This window comes from Oncorhynchus tshawytscha, linkage group LG11 (genome assembly GCF_018296145.1).
Source record: "Oncorhynchus tshawytscha isolate Ot180627B linkage group LG11, Otsh_v2.0, whole genome shotgun sequence".
Lineage (NCBI taxonomy): Eukaryota > Metazoa > Chordata > Actinopteri > Salmoniformes > Salmonidae > Oncorhynchus > Oncorhynchus tshawytscha.
In genome coordinates this window covers 7,134,972-7,142,312 of record NC_056439.1, presented here as the reverse complement: position 1 = coordinate 7,142,312, position 7,341 = coordinate 7,134,972, and the positions used below count along the sequence as shown (strand labels likewise).

General features: G+C 42.2%; 1 pseudogene; it reads right to left on the bottom strand.

The window, feature by feature from the left end:
* Nucleotides 1-527: 527 nt before the first annotated feature.
* Nucleotides 528-6,876, bottom strand: LOC112261352 (annotated as a pseudogene).
* Nucleotides 6,877-7,341: the final 465 nt, after the last annotated feature.

Genomic DNA, 7,341 nt, shown 5'->3' with positions numbered 1-7,341 from the left:
AAACGAATGTAGACATTTAAAAAGTGCATTTCTATAGCTTCCAAATGAGGAGTGCCAAGATGGCTATGCAGTGGCTTCAATACAGCGCCCCCTGTCAGTAATCCAGGGTTTATACACATCAGTGTCGAAAACCCCAGTAGTAAACCAAATTTTAAAAAAGGTCTTAAATTGTAGTTTCAGTATAGTTTTAGTTTTTCAAATATTTTTCTCAATTATTTTATTGCAGGTTACTGAATAGTTTTTCCAATTTTAGTTTTTGTTACACTTACATGTTATTCAATCATTTCCCCCACATCTCTCGCGTGCTTGAACGTGCCTCTGCGTAGCCAAGAGCTACAGCAGAACTTGGTTCTATTTGAGATGCACTGTCGCCTCCTTATTGGGTATCAGGAAAAATATACACATACACGTTGATTCTTGAAATACACGAGGAGAGATTCATTAAAGATAATTAACTAGGTTTCTCTTTTCATCTGTGGTGTGGATTTATCGTTGGAGTAGAGAAACACACGATTTTGTACGAATTGTACAAAGAACCAGCTAAATTCAGGAAAATATGCATGTCAGGCAAAATACCAACTCAATGTTCATCTCCCAGGACAAACTATCTAGCAACAGATAGCGACCTAAATGTCCATGATTGTTTCGAACTGTCCACAAATGAATATAGTTTGTTCACAGTTGCCTTTGATATTTTCACCTGAGTGTCATGATCGCATCTGATGTGGATGGACAAAATCAACATGCGAATGCATGCGTGTGGCCGCTTCAAGTGCATACACCATGCGCACATGTTGATTTCGACTATCCCCATCAGACACGTTCATGACAAGCAGGTTGAATTAGAAAAACAAACTATAGTATATTAATTTGGGGACAGGTTGAAACACACGACTCATTCACGGATATTTAACTATTGCTAGCTAATTTGCCCTGGGACATAAACATTGGTTTGTTAGTTTAAATATGGGGTCCTTTTTTTTGCTGGATCTTTGCAGAATTTTTTGTTGTCATACAAAATCATGTTCTCTACTCCGACAATTAATCCACAGATGAAAGGAGAAACCTAGTTCGTTTTTAGACAGCGTTCTTTGATTAATCTCTTCTCGTTCATCTTTCAATCACCCACACGTGGGTTAGTATGCTTGTGAAAACATATGAGTAGTTGGGAGAGGCGGGACTTGCAGGCATTAAGGGTCTGAAATGGAACCAAGTTCTATTTATCGCCTGGCTATGCCCATTGATGCGCGTGAGCAGTTAAATGATTGAATAATGGGTACATTCATTTTGCGACACCCCAGCACGCAACGTGGCCGCCTGGTGATACTGATCATATGTCGGATTGATGGTCTGTTTACATAGCGGGTTGCGGTAATTAACGTGGCAGGTTAGGTGAATTAACGTGGCTGATTAGGGGAACCAACACATTAGGTTTGGTGAAATAACAGCAGGTTATGAGACTGAGGTTAAAGTGAGGAAAATAATTGGGGTTAGGCGTTGCTACAATACTGACATGACCACTAGATGAAGATGTATGCCTACTCCATCTAGCCAAAATGGTAGAAATGTAAACAGACCATCAGTATCATAACACTGGTCTAGTCAGCATGTTAACATGTTTGTCAGCCCTTGTTGTTGTAGACGTCCACCATACGTGGCGTGATGCTCCCATCCTCCTCCACGTCCTCTGTGATGGCCTTGCCCACCAGCTGACCCATGTCTTCAGGAGAGACGCCCCTTGGCTCGCCCACCTTCACCCCCAGCATATCCATACTCAGCACCGTGCCTTTGGGTATCGCCACCTTAGCCACCACTGACTTCCCCAGCTGGAAGAGAAAATTACATGGAGATTTCCTCCTACAGTATGTGCTGTTGTAGGTTATACAGTACAAAGAGAATACTTGATGTAAGGGAGGTTTATGACAAACATAATGGGCCTACCTTTTAAATGAAAGTTAATATAACATAATTTTTGGAGAAAGTTATTATTACAAATGTCAATGGGAAAAATATTTATTTAGTATATTATTGATATATGTTGTATATTTTGTATATGTAGTGCCTTCGCAAACTATTCAGAGCCAAGCACTTTTTCTAGATTTTGTTACATTACAGCTTAACTCCAAAATGTATTAAATAAAACGTTTTCCTTATCAATCTACACACAATACCCCATAATGACAAAGCAAAATCAGGTTTTTAGAAATGTTTGCAAACATAAATACCTTATTTACATTAGTATTCAGACCCTTTGCTATGAAACTCGAAATGTGTATTTTGTATTTATTATGAATCCCCAGCTACTCTTCCTGGGTTCCAGCGAAATTAAGGCAGTTTATACAATTTTAAAAACATTACAATACATTCACAGATTTCACAACACACTGTGTGCCCTCGGGCCCCTTCTCCACCACTACCGCAAATCTACAGTACTAAATCCATGTGTATGTATTGTGCGTATGTTATCATGTGTGTGTTTGTATGCATGTGCCTGTGCCAATGTTTGTGTTGCTTCACAGTCCCCGTAGTCAAGGTGCAACAAAACCAGGGCCTGTAGGACCTGCCTTGTTGATAGTGATGTTAAGGTAGAGCAGCGCTTTATTATGGACATACTTCTCCCCATCTTAGCTACTACTGCATCAATATGTTTTGACCATGACAGTTTACAATCTAGGGTTACTCCAAGCAGTTTAGTCATCTCAACATCTCAGCTCAATTTCCACATGATTTATTGCAATATTTAGTTGAGCTTTAGGATTTAGTGAGTGTTTTGTTCCAAATATAATGCTTATAGTTTTAGAAATATTTAGGGCTAACTTATTCCTTGCCACCCACTCTGAAACGAACTGCAGCTCTTTGTTGAGTGTCGCAGTCATTTCAGCCACTGTAGTAGCTGACGTGTATAGTGTTGAGTCATCCGCATACATAGACACTGACTTTACTCAAAGTCAGTGACCCTCAGCACACAGAAATTGAGCTCAGGTGCGTCCTGTTTCCATTGATCGTCCTTGAGATGTTGCCGCAACTTGGAGTCCAACTGTGGTAAACTAAATTGATTCGACATGATTTGGAAAGGCACATACCTGTCTGTATAAGGTCACACAGTTGACAGTGCATGTCAGAGCAAAAACCAAGCCATGAGGTTGAAGGAATTGTCTGTAGCTCCAAGACAAGATTATGTCGAGGGACAGATCTGGGGAAGGGTACCAAAACATTTCTGCAGCATTAAAGGTCCCCAAGAACACAGTGGCCTCCATCATTCTTAAATGGAAGAAGTTTGGAACCACCAAGACTCTTCCTAGAACTGGCCAAACTGAGCAATCGGGGGAGAAGGGCCTTAGTCAGGGATGTGACCAAGAACCCGATGGTCACTCTGACAGAGCTCCAGAGTTCCTCTGTGGAGATGGGAGGACCTTCCAGAAGAACAACCATCTCTGCATCACTCCACCAATCATGCCTTTACGGTAGAGTGACCAGGCAGAAGAAGGCACATGACATCCCGCTTGGAATTTGCCAAAAGGCACCTAAAGGACTCTCAGACTATGAGAAACAAGATGCTCTGGTCTGATGAAACCAAGATTGAACTATTTGGAGGAAGATTGAACTATTTCTGGAGGAAATCAAGCACCGCTCATCACCTGGCCAATACCATACCTACTGTGAAGCATGGTGGTGGCAGCATCATGCTGTGGGGATGTTTTTCAGAAATAGGGACTGGGAGACTAGACAGGATCGAGGGAAAGATGAACTGAGCAAAGTACAGAGAGATCCTTGATGAAAACCTTCTCCAGAGCGCTCAGGACCTCAGACCGGGGCTAAGTTCACCTTCCCACAAGACAACGACCCTAAGCACACAGCCAAGACAACGCAGGAGGGGCTTCGAGCAAGTCTGAATGTCCTTGAGTGGCCCAGCCACAGCCCGGACTTGAACCTGAACGAACATCTCTGGAGAGACCTGAAAATAGCTGTCTAGCTGTCCTCATCCAACCTGACAGAGCTTGAGAGGGTCTGCAGAGAAGAATGGGTGGAATACGCCAAATAAAGGTGTGCCAAACTTGTAGCGTCATACCCAAGAAGACTTGAGACTGTAATTGCTCCCACACTCTTGGCATTATCTAGATTCTTTAAAGTAGCCACACTTTTCCTTTATGACAGGTTTGCACTCTCAACCAGCTTCATGATAAATGCTTTTCCAGCAGTCTTGAAGGAGTTCTCACACATGCTGAGCACTTGTTGGTTGCTTTTCCTTCACTCTGCGGTCCAACTCATCCCAAACCATCTCAATTGGGTTGAGGTCAGGTGATTGTGGAGGCCAAGTCATCTGATGCAGCACTGTATCACTCTCCTTATTGGTCAAATAGCCCTTACACAGCCTGGAGGTGTGTTGGGTTATTGTCCTGTTGAAAAACAAATGATAGTCCCACTAAGCACAAACCAGATGGGATGGTGTATGGCTGCAGAATGCTGTGGTAGCCATGCTGGTTAAGTGGGCCTTGAATTCTAAATAAATCAGACGGTGTCACCAGCAAAGCACTGTTACACCTCCTCCTCCATGCTTCATGGTGGGAACCACACATGCAGAGATCATCTGTTCACCTACTCTGTGTCTCAAAAAGACACAGCGGTTGGAACCAAAAATCTAAAATTTGGACTCATCAGACCAAAGGACAGATTTTCACCGGTCTAATGTCCAATGCTCGTGTTCTTGGCCCAAGCAAGTCTCTTCTTATTATTGGTGTCCTTTACTAGTGGTTTCTTTGCAGCAATTCGACCATAATAGGCCTGATTCATGCAGTCTTCTCTGAACAGTTGATGTTGAGATGTGTCTGTTACTTGAACTTTGTGATGCATTCATTTGGGCTGCAATCTGAAGTCCAGTTAACTCTAATGAACTTATCCTCTGCAGCAGAGGTAACTCTGGGTCTTCCTTTCCTGTGGCGGTCCTCACGAGAGCCAGTTTCATCATAGTGCTTGATGGTTTTTGCGACTGCACTTGAAGAAACTTTTGACTGACCTTCATGTCTTAAAGTAATGATGCTTATTTGAGTTGTTCTTGCCATAATAAGGACATGGTCTTTTACCAAATATGGCTATCTTCTGTATACCACCCCTACCTTGTCACAACACAACTGATTGGCTCAAATGCATTATGAAGGAAGGAAATTCCACAAATTAACCTTTAACAAGGCACACCTGTTAATTGAAATGCATTCCAGGTGACTACCTCATGAAGCTGGTTGAGAGAATGTCAAGAGTGTGTAGAGCTGTCATCAAGGCAAGGATGGCTACTTTGAAGCATCTCAAATATAAATATGTTGTGATTTGTTTAACACTTTTTTGGTTACTACATGATTCCATATGTGTTATTTCATAGTTTTGTTGAAAATAGTAAAAATAAATAAAAACCCTTTAATGAGTAGGTGTGTCCAAACTTTTGACTGGTACTGTATGTACATGTATTATTTCAGTTTTACATTTTTTATTAATTAGCAAAAATGTCTAAAACCCTTTTTTTTGCCTTTGTGATTATGGGGTATTGTGTGTAGCTTGATGAGAGGGATTTTTTTTTCATTTTATACATTTTAGAATAAGACTGTAACATAACAAAATGTGGAAAAAGGGAAGGGGTCTGAATACTCTCTGAATGCACTGTATGTCAAAAATATACTAAATAAATATTTTCCCTTTACCATTCAAAAATGATGTCGTATTTATTTTAATTTAAACCTTCTGAGGCTAACTCACCTTGACATGGCAGGCTTTCTCACAGGGTAGCATCTGTTTGGGCCCACTCCACCAAGCGGATGGCTCTGACTAGCTCTGTCAGCTCAGAAGGCTCCAGTGACGCCTCGTGGTCGTTGCCCTTCCATCTCTTGTCCAGGGTCACGTGACGCTCCACGACTTTTGTCCCCATTGCCACTGCTGCCACAGTGATGCTGATTCCCCTCTCATGGCCAGAATATCCAATGGGAATATCAGGGAATTCCTTCTGGTATTCCTATAGTTTGTCAGGAAAAGGGAGAGTAAAATTCCATGGGTCAATTCATTTCCTTTAGTGGTGGCCTGAACAGAAATGTGTTAAAATCTTGTCCTCTCTCCCTCTCTCCCACGCTCTCTTCTCTTCTCTTCTCTTCTCTTCTCTTCTCTTCTCTTCTCTTCTCTTCTCTTCTCTTCTCTTCTCTTCTCTTCTCTTCTCTTCTCTTCTCTTCTCTTCTCTTCTCTTCTCTTCTCTTCTCTTCTCTTTCTCTTCTCTTTCTCTTCTCTTTCTCTCTCTCTCTCTCTCTCTCTCTCTCTCTCTCTCTCTCTCTCTCTCTCTCTCTCTCCTTCTCTCTCTCTCTCATTTCTGTGCACTTGACTCAACCTATGTTTCCCTATGATGTTACTCTGCGGTGACAACAGATATCTTGCTGATCCTGCCTGACAACCCTTTCCTTGTAATAAACCAATGGGAAGTCTTACTGCTATGACACGTAGGTTGACATCCTCAGGGTCCAATGGGTAGGCACTGGTGCACTGTAGGATGGTGAAGTTCTGATTGTGTTCTTTGACCGTCTGATAGACCCATCTCATTGTCGCCATTGACTGCATCCCACTGGATATCACCATAGGCCATCCCGAGGTTCAACAAAGTTGTAAATACAACAGTAACTGACTTTACTGATATGCCGCATATTACCCATGTGGACTGCACATTCAGAGTATAACTTTTCACTTTTACCACAGTCACAGGTGATAAAGGTGTAGTACATATATAACACAGTGTTAACTTAAATCACTTAACCTTTTCTTGCAGTCAGTTCCAGATGGGGGAAATTGTTGGCATCACATGAGGCAACTTTGAAGAAGGGCACATCGAGCTCATCCAGGAACTCCACAGCCATCTGACAAGCGAAGCGAAGCAGTTGGGGTGGTCATGCATGTTTTGCTTGAAATCTGGAATATCTACACAGTCGCAGCAGACGAATTCAATAGACATTTATCATGGAATGGACCTTTTACCTCGTCCATCTCAGAAGCGGCGAAGAAGATTCCAACCTCCTTTGCATATTTCTGGAGCTCTCTATATTGTTCATGACTGAACTCTAGATGGCGTTTGTGGTCACCGTACGTCTTTCCCCAGGATTGTTTGGAGGTGTAGGGACGCTCCAGAGCACACTTGTTGAACTTGTACTCAAGTTCACTCTTCTGAAATTTGGCGCAGTCTGCCCCACAGTCCTGTGAATTGATGCCAACATGAGTATTAGCACCAAACACACACACACACACAATTTCCGTTTATGCAAATCCATGCACAGCAGCAATACAGTATCAGGAACACAGCAGAAAATACCTCCCCCTCAG